Raw genomic sequence first — 14,601 nt, 5'->3', positions numbered from 1 at the left:
CTCCTCTGAGGATTCCTCAGAGTCCCCACGTTCATCAATAATATACCACATGTTCTTACTGCCATCACCCAGCAGCTCACCCCCAGCTCTCGGGGGCTCTCCTGTGTCTCCCAGCTACTCTCAAAACAACCCCAGATTTCAGCTGGAGTCAGCCCCCCACACCCAGGAATCACCAACAAACTCACGAGCCTCACAGTGCTCCACCCCTGTGTCTTTCATCTCTTCACCCCCAGGCCTCAGGGACTCTCCTGTGGCTCCCAGTTACTCGCCAGCCATCCCCAGGTTCCTGCGGGAGTCAGCCCCATTTACCCAGGAGTCCCCCAGACACTCACAGGTCTCGGGAGATTATGAGCGGTCCCCCAGCCCTGACTGCTCAAGATTCATGCCTGCCTCACCCAGCTTCTCCCTCTCCCCTCCCAGAAACTCACACCCAAGGGGCAGCTCCTCACCAGGGATGTGGAAGTACTCTACATCATCCCACAGGGCTTTACCACTCTCACATCCATCATCAGCAGAATTCCACAACTTTAAGTTTCCCTTTCCTAACCAAGCAGGACAGTCACTCATGTCATCGTGTTCTCCCGTGTCCTCCTCTGGAGATTCTCCACAGTCACCTCATTCATCAATAATATACCATATGTTCTTACTGCCATCATCCAGCAGCTCACCCCCAGCCACCCATGACTCTCCTGTCTGTCCCAGCTACTCTCCAACTACGCCCAGATTTCAGCGGGAGTCTGTACCCCACACCCCAGAAACACCTACAAACTCACAGACCTCAGTGAGATCCTCGCCAGTCTCTCTCACGTCTTCACCCCCAGCCCTTACGGACCCTCCAGTCTGTCCCAGCTACTCTCCAACCACGCCCACATTTCAGCGCGGGTCAGTTCCAGGAACCCAGGGATCACCACCAAGCCCGCCACTTTCACTGAGTTACTCCCCAGTCTCTAGCACGCCTTTATCTCCAACCCTCAGGGACTCGCCTGTGTGTCCCAGCTACTCTCCAAACACGCCCACACTTCAGCGGGAGTCCGTTGCAGGCACCCAGAAATCACCACCAAACTCACCAGTTTCACTGCCTTACTCCCCAGTCTCTCTCATGTCTTCACCATCCCTCAGGGACTCTTCCGTCTGTCCCAGCTACTCTCCAACCACGCCCACATTTCAGCTGGAGTCAGTTCCAGGCACCCCGGAATCACCACCAAGCTCACCAGTTTCACTCAGTTACTCCCCAGTCTCTAGCACGTCTTTATCTCCAACCCTCAGGGACTCTCCTGTGTGTCCCAGCTACTCTCCAACCACGCCCACACTTCAGCGGGTGTCAGTTCCTGGCACCCAGGAATCACCACCAAACTCACCAATTTCACTCAATTACTCTCCAGTCTCTCTCATGTCTTCACCAGCCCTCTTGGACTCTCCTGTCTGTCCCAGCTACTCTCCAACCACGCCCACATTTCAGCTGGAGTCCGTTCCAGGCACCCCGCAGTCACCACCAAACTCACCAGTTTCACTGAGTTACTCCCCGGTCTCTCTCACGTCTTCACCCCCAGAACTCAGGGACTCTCCTGTGTGTCCCAGCTACTCTCCAACCATGCCCAGATTTCAGCAGGAGTCAGTTCCAGGCTCCCAGGCATCACCTACAAACTCAGCAGTTTCACTGAGTTACTCCCCAGTCTCTCTCATGTCTTCACCCCCAGCCCCCTGGGACTCTCCTGTCTGTCCCAGCTACTCTCCCACCACGCCCAGATTTCAGCGGGAGTCAGCCTCCCACACTCCGGAATCACCTACAGACTCACAGACTTCACGGAGGTCCTCCCTGGTCTCTCTCAGGTCTTTGCCCTCAGCCCACAGGGACTCTTGTGTCTCTTTCAGCTACTGTCAAAACTTCTCTAGATTCCAGCTGGAGTCAGTTCCAGGCGCCCACGATACACCACCGAACTCGCGAATTTCACTGACTTACTCCCCAGTCTCCCTCATGTTCTCACCCCCAGCCCTCAGGGACTCTTCTGTCTCTCTCAGCTACTCTCCAGCCATCTCCAGATTTCACCTGGAGTCAGCTTCCCACACCCAGGAATCACCTACAAACTCAGGGACCTTACTGCAACCCTCCCCCATTTCTTTCACCTCTTCACCCCCTGCCTTCAGGGACTCTCCTGTGTCTCCCAGCTTCTCTCCAGCCCTCCCCAGATTTCTGCCACAGTCAGCCCCAGGCAACCAGGACAACCCTAGACACCCACAGGCCTCACGAGCCTATCTCCCTATGACCTGGACCTATACAGGGATGGCTCCCACGCATCCCTCAGTGACCCCAAACCCATCTCCACTTACACTCAGACACTCCCAGGGCCTGACAGCTACTCCCCGTTATTGTCCTTCAGTTCGAAGCCCTGGCCAATCTACTAGCCCACGTGACGCAGTTACCTGGCCATTTCTCCACAGTTCCGGTGAGGGCCCCACACCCAGCCTCAGAAGAGCCCCTCCTGCATTCCGTCCTCACACGCAGGCCTGTCCCTCTACTTGCTACTGTCACACTCTTGCCAGCAGAAGAGGCCCCTGTCATGGCCGATATCACCACCCAGTCTATCCTCACCCCACAGCTGTGCAGCGGGACCCTCCTGCTGGCCCACGTGGCTGCCAGAGCCCATGCTGGCACAACGCTCCAGCATGTCGGCGTCCCTGCGGGCCGCACTACCGGTGACATGGCTAGCATGACCCTCCTTCCTGGCAGTGACACTGTTGATGTGAACCCCAGTTTCACATCTGTCATTTGTAAATAGGACCATTTGCCCTTTTCGCTCTCCCTTCCATTCACAGGGCTTTTCATTCTCTCTGTTTCTGCCTCCGTTTCAGATATTTACTCACCTTTTTCTCTCTCACTATGTCTGCCGTGGTCTCGATGAGAGTGCGCCACATAAGATTCCCCCATTAAAAGTCATGAATTGAGTGGCTTTTAGTATACCTGTGGTTGTGCACATTCCCTTTTAATTCGCAAACCATTGTAGAACGTCTTATCACCCCCGACCAGAGAAAAACCCTGTAGACATTAGTCACTCCTCATTCTGTCTCAAACCCTCTCCCTGACCCTCAGTACTAGGTAGCAACTACATAGTGCGATCAACCCCATATGCATAGATTTCCATATTGTGGACAATTCCTATAAACGGCATTGCACAATAGGTGAGCTTTTATGACTGACATAACACGTAGCACAATATTTTCAAGATTCATCCACATTGTAGGCTTACCCACAGGGGGTAACCAGTCTTTTTGGGGTTTTAGTAACACCGGGTGTTTTCTCCTTCCTTCCGTCCTTCTTTCCTTCTTTCCTTCCTTCCTTCCTTCCTTCCTTCCTTCCTTCCTTCCTTCATTCCTACCTTCCTTCTTTCCTTCCTTCCCTCCTTCCTTCCTTCCTTCCTTCTTTCATTTCTTCCTTCCTTCCTTCCTTCCTTCCTTCCTTCCTTCCTCCTATTTCTCTCTTACTCCTTCAGCCCTCTCTCTTTCACATGGCTTAGGTGCATCCCACATTCTGCGTTTCTTTGGGGAAATCCTCGACAGCTGCAGGAAAATTGTGTTATTGTAACTATTTACCGCTATCTCTCTTTCACGGCTCTCCATCAGTTGTGAACATCTATTGATTTATCCCAAGTCACTAGGCATATTTTAATTGGATACACCTGTTTTTCTTTATACACCTGTTTCTGGACTATAGGGTCGCATACTCATAAACCCAGTGTAACTCAGAAACGCATCTAATATTCCCATAAACCCATCATAACGTTGAAAAATCATAAATCAAACCATCGTAAGTCACGGTTTGTCCGTGGATATGGGCGTCATCAATTCCATTGTATTCAATAATGCTGTACGCCATTAACAATGGCAGACTGATTGGGAGTGGAGATTGATAGCATTATAAAAATCAGTTATTAGAGGGATACTTCTTTAACCTGACTGAAGAACTGATCTAATGGCTTTAGTACAGTGCATGATTATGTGAGATGTTTTGAGACAGAGTAGTACATTTGTGAATGAAATTTTATGGGTTTTTTTCACTTAGAAGGAACCATTGTGTGTGGAAGAGTGAGAAAATTGCTTTCGGCTGTAGAGTCTGGCATTCATTGTAGATTTAAGCTTCGTTTTCTGTGAGCAAATCTTATTCAATAAAATACTACTCTTTATAATAAAAAACAAAAACACTGGTGATGTGAGGTCATTATCCTCAGCAAACTAATCCAGGGAAAGAAAACCAAACGCCACATTCTCACTTATAATGGGAGCTGAAAAATGGGATCACATGGACACAGGATGGGGAACAAAACACACTGGGGCCTTTCGGGAGGCAGAGCGTTAAGAAAAACAGCCACTGCACGCTGGGCTTAATACCTAGGTGATGGGTTGACAGGTGCAGCAAACCACCATGGCACACGTTTGTTTACCTCAGTAACAAATCTGCACATCCTGCACATACACCCCAGAACTTAGAAACAAAAGGAAACAAAAGAAAACGAAAAAGCAATAGCAAAACGCTAAAGGCAAAATAAAGTTTCAAACTCAGAAAGTGACAGACCAATGTTTGCTTCCCATCATGGTTCTCAACCCAGGTGCCATAAGGTCAGGATAAAGAATTTGATTACATATTGTAAATAAGACGTGCAGCAAATGACCAGAAATATTATTCTCAACATATGTGTGTCTTCTAATTGAATGGTGACGCTATCTACCGGGACATAGCATTAGATTCCAAAGGGCATAGTCCCGCCAGACAGGCCTCCCACACTAATAACAATGGGAAGCCCTACGTTGTTTTACCTGTGCTTCTCAGCAACTGGCTAGAAATCAGGTTGCCACCACTCCCGGATTTAGTTGCATTCATTTGCTGGAAGAGCTCACAGCACGCAGGGAAACAATTACATTTGCCGTAGTATTTTAGCGGATATTGCAAAAATTCAGAAATAAATTTGGGGCCCGGCATGTGGGGAGGGGCGCACTGCCTTCCAGGAAGTGTTATCCAGAAGCTCTCTGTACCCAGTCCTTTTGGGTTTTTATGGAGACCTCATTCTATAGGCATGATGGGTTAAACCATAGGCTATTGGTGATCAACTCCACCTGAGGCTCTCAGCCCTCCCTGCAAATTGGGGTTGAGGCTTTGCCATTCTCATTCTGACTGAAAGAATTTACACAAACGGAATTTTAAAACAGATAAGCACAACTGGAATCTTAATTAGATGATTGGATTACCTGGAGCCACACCTTGATATTCCTAACCCGAGCACCCTCATCCAACGAATGCTCCACCCAACTGGCTCCCAAGTCTCTACGTGGTTCCAGAGCAAAAGAATGTTTCTACAACGCATATCCCCACCTTTTCTTTCAAGTCTTTTCGCTTACACGGAAAGACTTCTTAAACTGCCATGCATCAGGGTCGGGGGAGGTCTTGTTAAAACGCAGATCTGTGGATCTCCGGGGTTTGATTGTTGCAAGGATGCTGCTGGTGTCAAAACCACAACGTGGGAACCACAGAACCACTAGTTGGTTTTCCGTGTTTCAGTGCATACAATTCCTAAGTTATCTGGCCAAGAAAACTTGTAAGTTCTTAGATTGTCCCAAAGGTGGCGCATGAAATCAAAGCAGGAGAACAGTTTCCTACGAGGTGTAGCCTGGGAAAGTTGGGGGTGACTGATGGAAAGGAGGAGTGAAGCTCCGCCCTTTCCGCTGCTAGGCTGCGCCCGAGGCTATTTAAACCCGCCCTGGCTGGCCTGTACTCAGATCTTCGTGGAGCGGATCAGCGGCCGGAGCGTTTGGCGGACTCTGCGTGGACTTGGAGCTCACAGCGTCTTGCGACTTGGAAGCGGATTCAGAGGACAGGACAGAACACTTGGGCAAGTGAATCTCTGTCTGTCTGTCTGTCTGTCTGTCTCATTGGTTGGTTGATTTCCATTTTCTTAAGGGGCACATACCTCACACCGCACACACACAAACACACACACACACTCACACACACACACACACACACACACACACACACACACACACACTCCTTCCTTCTGCGAGTTAGAAAATTAGTAGGGGCCCCTGGGAGCTGCAGGTTTCCTAATCATGTCTGCACCTAAGAACAGTAGGGTCTTGTCTGGCTCTTCTTATGAACGGTCCCCCAGCCCGGACTCCCCAAGGTCCATGCGAGCCTCCCCCAGCTTCTCCCTCTCCCCTCTCAGAAACTCAGGCTTAAGGGGAAGCTCCTCACCAGGGATCCGGAGCTACCATTCACCATCCCCTAGGGCTTCACCACACTCACCTCTGTCATCACCAGAATCCCACAAGCTCCCATTTCCCTGTCCTCACCGTGATGGGCAATCAATGAAGCCATTGGGCTCTCCTGTGTCCTCCTCTGAGGATTCCTCAGAGTCCCCACGTTCATCAATAATATACCACATGTTCTTACTGCCATCACCCAGCAGCTCACCCCCAGCTCTCGGGGGCTCTCCTGTGTCTCCCAGCTACTCTCAAAACAACCCCAGATTTCAGCTGGAGTCAGCCCCCCACACCCAGGAATCACCAACAAACTCACGAGCCTCACAGTGCTCCACCCCTGTGTCTTTCATCTCTTCACCCCCAGGCCTCAGGGACTCTCCTGTGGCTCCCAGTTACTCGCCAGCCATCCCCAGGTTCCTGCGGGAGTCAGCCCCATTTACCCAGGAGTCCCCCAGACACTCACAGGTCTCGGGAGATTATGAGCGGTCCCCCAGCCCTGACTGCTCAAGATTCATGCCTGCCTCACCCAGCTTCTCCCTCTCCCCTCCCAGAAACTCACACCCAAGGGGCAGCTCCTCACCAGGGATGTGGAAGTACTCTACATCATCCCACAGGGCTTTACCACTCTCACATCCATCATCAGCAGAATTCCACAACTTTAAGTTTCCCTTTCCTAACCAAGCAGGACAGTCACTCATGTCATCGTGTTCTCCCGTGTCCTCCTCTGGAGATTCTCCACAGTCACCTCATTCATCAATAATATACCATATGTTCTTACTGCCATCATCCAGCAGCTCACCCCCAGCCACCCATGACTCTCCTGTCTGTCCCAGCTACTCTCCAACTACGCCCAGATTTCAGCGGGAGTCTGTACCCCACACCCCAGAAACACCTACAAACTCACAGACCTCAGTGAGATCCTCGCCAGTCTCTCTCACGTCTTCACCCCCAGCCCTTACGGACCCTCCAGTCTGTCCCAGCTACTCTCCAACCACGCCCACATTTCAGCGCGGGTCAGTTCCAGGAACCCAGGGATCACCACCAAGCCCGCCACTTTCACTGAGTTACTCCCCAGTCTCTAGCACGCCTTTATCTCCAACCCTCAGGGACTCGCCTGTGTGTCCCAGCTACTCTCCAAACACGCCCACACTTCAGCGGGAGTCCGTTGCAGGCACCCAGAAATCACCACCAAACTCACCAGTTTCACTGCCTTACTCCCCAGTCTCTCTCATGTCTTCACCATCCCTCAGGGACTCTTCCGTCTGTCCCAGCTACTCTCCAACCACGCCCACATTTCAGCTGGAGTCAGTTCCAGGCACCCCGGAATCACCACCAAGCTCACCAGTTTCACTCAGTTACTCCCCAGTCTCTAGCACGTCTTTATCTCCAACCCTCAGGGACTCTCCTGTGTGTCCCAGCTACTCTCCAACCACGCCCACACTTCAGCGGGTGTCAGTTCCTGGCACCCAGGAATCACCACCAAACTCACCAATTTCACTCAATTACTCTCCAGTCTCTCTCATGTCTTCACCAGCCCTCTTGGACTCTCCTGTCTGTCCCAGCTACTCTCCAACCACGCCCACATTTCAGCTGGAGTCCGTTCCAGGCACCCCGCAGTCACCACCAAACTCACCAGTTTCACTGAGTTACTCCCCGGTCTCTCTCACGTCTTCACCCCCAGAACTCAGGGACTCTCCTGTGTGTCCCAGCTACTCTCCAACCATGCCCAGATTTCAGCAGGAGTCAGTTCCAGGCTCCCAGGCATCACCTACAAACTCAGCAGTTTCACTGAGTTACTCCCCAGTCTCTCTCATGTCTTCACCCCCAGCCCCCTGGGACTCTCCTGTCTGTCCCAGCTACTCTCCCACCACGCCCAGATTTCAGCGGGAGTCAGCCTCCCACACTCCGGAATCACCTACAGACTCACAGACTTCACGGAGGTCCTCCCTGGTCTCTCTCAGGTCTTTGCCCTCAGCCCACAGGGACTCTTGTGTCTCTTTCAGCTACTGTCAAAACTTCTCTAGATTCCAGCTGGAGTCAGTTCCAGGCGCCCACGATACACCACCGAACTCGCGAATTTCACTGACTTACTCCCCAGTCTCCCTCATGTTCTCACCCCCAGCCCTCAGGGACTCTTCTGTCTCTCTCAGCTACTCTCCAGCCATCTCCAGATTTCACCTGGAGTCAGCTTCCCACACCCAGGAATCACCTACAAACTCAGGGACCTTACTGCAACCCTCCCCCATTTCTTTCACCTCTTCACCCCCTGCCTTCAGGGACTCTCCTGTGTCTCCCAGCTTCTCTCCAGCCCTCCCCAGATTTCTGCCACAGTCAGCCCCAGGCAACCAGGACAACCCTAGACACCCACAGGCCTCACGAGCCTATCTCCCTATGACCTGGACCTATACAGGGATGGCTCCCACGCATCCCTCAGTGACCCCAAACCCATCTCCACTTACACTCAGACACTCCCAGGGCCTGACAGCTACTCCCCGTTATTGTCCTTCAGTTCGAAGCCCTGGCCAATCTACTAGCCCACGTGACGCAGTTACCTGGCCATTTCTCCACAGTTCCGGTGAGGGCCCCACACCCAGCCTCAGAAGAGCCCCTCCTGCATTCCGTCCTCACACGCAGGCCTGTCCCTCTACTTGCTACTGTCACACTCTTGCCAGCAGAAGAGGCCCCTGTCATGGCCGATATCACCACCCAGTCTATCCTCACCCCACAGCTGTGCAGCGGGACCCTCCTGCTGGCCCACGTGGCTGCCAGAGCCCATGCTGGCACAACGCTCCAGCATGTCGGCGTCCCTGCGGGCCGCACTACCGGTGACATGGCTAGCATGACCCTCCTTCCTGGCAGTGACACTGTTGATGTGAACCCCAGTTTCACATCTGTCATTTGTAAATAGGACCATTTGCCCTTTTCGCTCTCCCTTCCATTCACAGGGCTTTTCATTCTCTCTGTTTCTGCCTCCGTTTCAGATATTTACTCACCTTTTTCTCTCTCACTATGTCTGCCGTGGTCTCGATGAGAGTGCGCCACATAAGATTCCCCCATTAAAAGTCATGAATTGAGTGGCTTTTAGTATACCTGTGGTTGTGCACATTCCCTTTTAATTCGCAAACCATTGTAGAACGTCTTATCACCCCCGACCAGAGAAAAACCCTGTAGACATTAGTCACTCCTCATTCTGTCTCAAACCCTCTCCCTGACCCTCAGTACTAGGTAGCAACTACATAGTGCGATCAACCCCATATGCATAGATTTCCATATTGTGGACAATTCCTATAAACGGCATTGCACAATAGGTGAGCTTTTATGACTGACATAACACGTAGCACAATATTTTCAAGATTCATCCACATTGTAGGCTTACCCACAGGGGGTAACCAGTCTTTTTGGGGTTTTAGTAACACCGGGTGTTTTCTCCTTCCTTCCGTCCTTCTTTCCTTCTTTCCTTCCTTCCTTCCTTCCTTCCTTCCTTCCTTCCTTCCTTCCTTCCTTCATTCCTACCTTACTTCTTTCCTTCCTTCCCTCCTTCCTTCCTTCCTTCCTTCTTTCATTTCTTCCTTCCTTCCTTCCTTCCTTCCTTCCTTCCTCCTATTTCTCTCTTACTCCTTCAGCCCTCTCTCTTTCACATGGCTTAGGTGCATCCCACATTCTGCGTTTCTTTGGGGAAATCCTCGACAGCTGCAGGAAAATTGTGTTATTGTAACTATTTACCGCTATCTCTCTTTCACGGCTCTCCATCAGTTGTGAACATCTATTGATTTATCCCAAGTCACTAGGCATATTTTAATTGGATACACCTGTTTTTCTTTATACACCTGTTTCTGGACTATAGGGTCGCATACTCATAAACCCAGTGTAACTCAGAAACGCATCTAATATTCCCATAAACCCATCATAACGTTGAAAAATCATAAATCAAACCATCGTAAGTCACGGTTTGTCCGTGGATATGGGCGTCATCAATTCCATTGTATTCAATAATGCTGTACGCCATTAACAATGGCAGACTGATTGGGAGTGGAGATTGATAGCATTATAAAAATCAGTTATTAGAGGGATACTTCTTTAACCTGACTGAAGAACTGATCTAATGGCTTTAGTACAGTGCATGATTATGTGAGATGTTTTGAGACAGAGTAGTACATTTGTGAATGAAATTTTATGGGTTTTTTTCACTTAGAAGGAACCATTGTGTGTGGAAGAGTGAGAAAATTGCTTTCGGCTGTAGAGTCTGGCATTCATTGTAGATTTAAGCTTCGTTTTCTGTGAGCAAATCTTATTCAATAAAATACTACTCTTTATAATAAAAAACAAAAACACTGGTGATGTGAGGTCATTATCCTCAGCAAACTAATCCAGGGAAAGAAAACCAAACGCCACATTCTCACTTATAATGGGAGCTGAAAAATGGGATCACATGGACACAGGATGGGGAACAAAACACACTGGGGCCTTTCGGGAGGCAGAGCGTTAAGAAAAACAGCCACTGCACGCTGGGCTTAATACCTAGGTGATGGGTTGACAGGTGCAGCAAACCACCATGGCACACGTTTGTTTACCTCAGTAACAAATCTGCACATCCTGCACATACACCCCAGAACTTAGAAACAAAAGGAAACAAAAGAAAACGAAAAAGCAATAGCAAAACGCTAAAGGCAAAATAAAGTTTCAAACTCAGAAAGTGACAGACCAATGTTTGCTTCCCATCATGGTTCTCAACCCAGGTGCCATAAGGTCAGGATAAAGAATTTGATTACATATTGTAAATAAGACGTGCAGCAAATGACCAGAAATATTATTCTCAACATATGTGTGTCTTCTAATTGAATGGTGACGCTATCTACCGGGACATAGCATTAGATTCCAAAGGGCATAGTCCCGCCAGACAGGCCTCCCACACTAATAACAATGGGAAGCCCTACGTTGTTTTACCTGTGCTTCTCAGCAACTGGCTAGAAATCAGGTTGCCACCACTCCCGGATTTAGTTGCATTCATTTGCTGGAAGAGCTCACAGCACGCAGGGAAACAATTACATTTGCCGTAGTATTTTAGCGGATATTGCAAAAATTCAGAAATAAATTTGGGGCCCGGCATGTGGGGAGGGGCGCACTGCCTTCCAGGAAGTGTTATCCAGAAGCTCTCTGTACCCAGTCCTTTTGGGTTTTTATGGAGACCTCATTCTATAGGCATGATGGGTTAAACCATAGGCTATTGGTGATCAACTCCACCTGAGGCTCTCAGCCCTCCCTGCAAATTGGGGTTGAGGCTTTGCCATTCTCATTCTGACTGAAAGAATTTACACAAACGGAATTTTAAAACAGATAAGCACAACTGGAATCTTAATTAGATGATTGGATTACCTGGAGCCACACCTTGATATTCCTAACCCGAGCACCCTCATCCAACGAATGCTCCACCCAACTGGCTCCCAAGTCTCTACGTGGTTCCAGAGCAAAAGAATGTTTCTACAACGCATATCCCCACCTTTTCTTTCAAGTCTTTTCGCTTACACGGAAAGACTTCTTAAACTGCCATGCATCAGGGTCGGGGGAGGTCTTGTTAAAACGCAGATCTGTGGATCTCCGGGGTTTGATTGTTGCAAGGATGCTGCTGGTGTCAAAACCACAACGTGGGAACCACAGAACCACTAGTTGGTTTTCCGTGTTTCAGTGCATACAATTCCTAAGTTATCTGGCCAAGAAAACTTGTAAGTTCTTAGATTGTCCCAAAGGTGGCGCATGAAATCAAAGCAGGAGAACAGTTTCCTACGAGGTGTAGCCTGGGAAAGTTGGGGGTGACTGATGGAAAGGAGGAGTGAAGCTCCGCCCTTTCCGCTGCTAGGCTGCGCCCGAGGCTATTTAAACCCGCCCTGGCTGGCCTGTACTCAGATCTTCGTGGAGCGGATCAGCGGCCGGAGCGTTTGGCGGACTCTGCGTGGACTTGGAGCTCACAGCGTCTTGCGACTTGGAAGCGGATTCAGAGGACAGGACAGAACACTTGGGCAAGTGAATCTCTGTCTGTCTGTCTGTCTGTCTGTCTCATTGGTTGGTTGATTTCCATTTTCTTAAGGGGCACATACCTCACACCGCACACACACAAACACACACACACACTCACACACACACACACACACACACACACACACACACACACACACTCCTTCCTTCTGCGAGTTAGAAAATTAGTAGGGGCCCCTGGGAGCTGCAGGTTTCCTAATCATGTCTGCACCTAAGAACAGTAGGGTCTTGTCTGGCTCTTCTTATGAACGGTCCCCCAGCCCGGACTCCCCAAGGTCCATGCGAGCCTCCCCCAGCTTCTCCCTCTCCCCTCTCAGAAACTCAGGCTTAAGGGGAAGCTCCTCACCAGGGATCCGGAGCTACCATTCACCATCCCCTAGGGCTTCACCACACTCACCTCTGTCATCACCAGAATCCCACAAGCTCCCATTTCCCTGTCCTCACCGTGATGGGCAATCAATGAAGCCATTGGGCTCTCCTGTGTCCTCCTCTGAGGATTCCTCAGAGTCCCCACGTTCATCAATAATATACCACATGTTCTTACTGCCATCACCCAGCAGCTCACCCCCAGCTCTCGGGGGCTCTCCTGTGTCTCCCAGCTACTCTCAAAACAACCCCAGATTTCAGCTGGAGTCAGCCCCCCACACCCAGGAATCACCAACAAACTCACGAGCCTCACAGTGCTCCACCCCTGTGTCTTTCATCTCTTCACCCCCAGGCCTCAGGGACTCTCCTGTGGCTCCCAGTTACTCGCCAGCCATCCCCAGGTTCCTGCGGGAGTCAGCCCCATTTACCCAGGAGTCCCCCAGACACTCACAGGTCTCGGGAGATTATGAGCGGTCCCCCAGCCCTGACTGCTCAAGATTCATGCCTGCCTCACCCAGCTTCTCCCTCTCCCCTCCCAGAAACTCACACCCAAGGGGCAGCTCCTCACCAGGGATGTGGAAGTACTCTACATCATCCCACAGGGCTTTACCACTCTCACATCCATCATCAGCAGAATTCCACAACTTTAAGTTTCCCTTTCCTAACCAAGCAGGACAGTCACTCATGTCATCGTGTTCTCCCGTGTCCTCCTCTGGAGATTCTCCACAGTCACCTCATTCATCAATAATATACCATATGTTCTTACTGCCATCATCCAGCAGCTCACCCCCAGCCACCCATGACTCTCCTGTCTGTCCCAGCTACTCTCCAACTACGCCCAGATTTCAGCGGGAGTCTGTACCCCACACCCCAGAAACACCTACAAACTCACAGACCTCAGTGAGATCCTCGCCAGTCTCTCTCACGTCTTCACCCCCAGCCCTTACGGACCCTCCAGTCTGTCCCAGCTACTCTCCAACCACGCCCACATTTCAGCGCGGGTCAGTTCCAGGAACCCAGGGATCACCACCAAGCCCGCCACTTTCACTGAGTTACTCCCCAGTCTCTAGCACGCCTTTATCTCCAACCCTCAGGGACTCGCCTGTGTGTCCCAGCTACTCTCCAAACACGCCCACACTTCAGCGGGAGTCCGTTGCAGGCACCCAGAAATCACCACCAAACTCACCAGTTTCACTGCCTTACTCCCCAGTCTCTCTCATGTCTTCACCATCCCTCAGGGACTCTTCCGTCTGTCCCAGCTACTCTCCAACCACGCCCACATTTCAGCTGGAGTCAGTTCCAGGCACCCCGGAATCACCACCAAGCTCACCAGTTTCACTCAGTTACTCCCCAGTCTCTAGCACGTCTTTATCTCCAACCCTCAGGGACTCTCCTGTGTGTCCCAGCTACTCTCCAACCACGCCCACACTTCAGCGGGTGTCAGTTCCTGGCACCCAGGAATCACCACCAAACTCACCAATTTCACTCAATTACTCTCCAGTCTCTCTCATGTCTTCACCAGCCCTCTTGGACTCTCCTGTCTGTCCCAGCTACTCTCCAACCACGCCCACATTTCAGCTGGAGTCCGTTCCAGGCACCCCGCAGTCACCACCAAACTCACCAGTTTCACTGAGTTACTCCCCGGTCTCTCTCACGTCTTCACCCCCAGAACTCAGGGACTCTCCTGTGTGTCCCAGCTACTCTCCAACCATGCCCAGATTTCAGCAGGAGTCAGTTCCAGGCTCCCAGGCATCACCTACAAACTCAGCAGTTTCACTGAGTTACTCCCCAGTCTCTCTCATGTCTTCACCCCCAGCCCCCTGGGACTCTCCTGTCTGTCCCAGCTACTCTCCCACCACGCCCAGATTTCAGCGGGAGTCAGCCTCCCACACTCCGGAATCACCTACAGACTCACAGACTTCACGGAGGTCCTCCCTGGTCTCTCTCAGGTCTTTG

The sequence above is a fragment of the Gorilla gorilla genome, chromosome Y (genome assembly GCF_029281585.2).
Source record: "Gorilla gorilla gorilla isolate KB3781 chromosome Y, NHGRI_mGorGor1-v2.1_pri, whole genome shotgun sequence".
Taxonomy (NCBI): domain Eukaryota; kingdom Metazoa; phylum Chordata; class Mammalia; order Primates; family Hominidae; genus Gorilla; species Gorilla gorilla.
The sequence above is the reverse complement of the archived record's forward strand: the minus strand, read 5'-3'. Positions refer to the sequence as shown.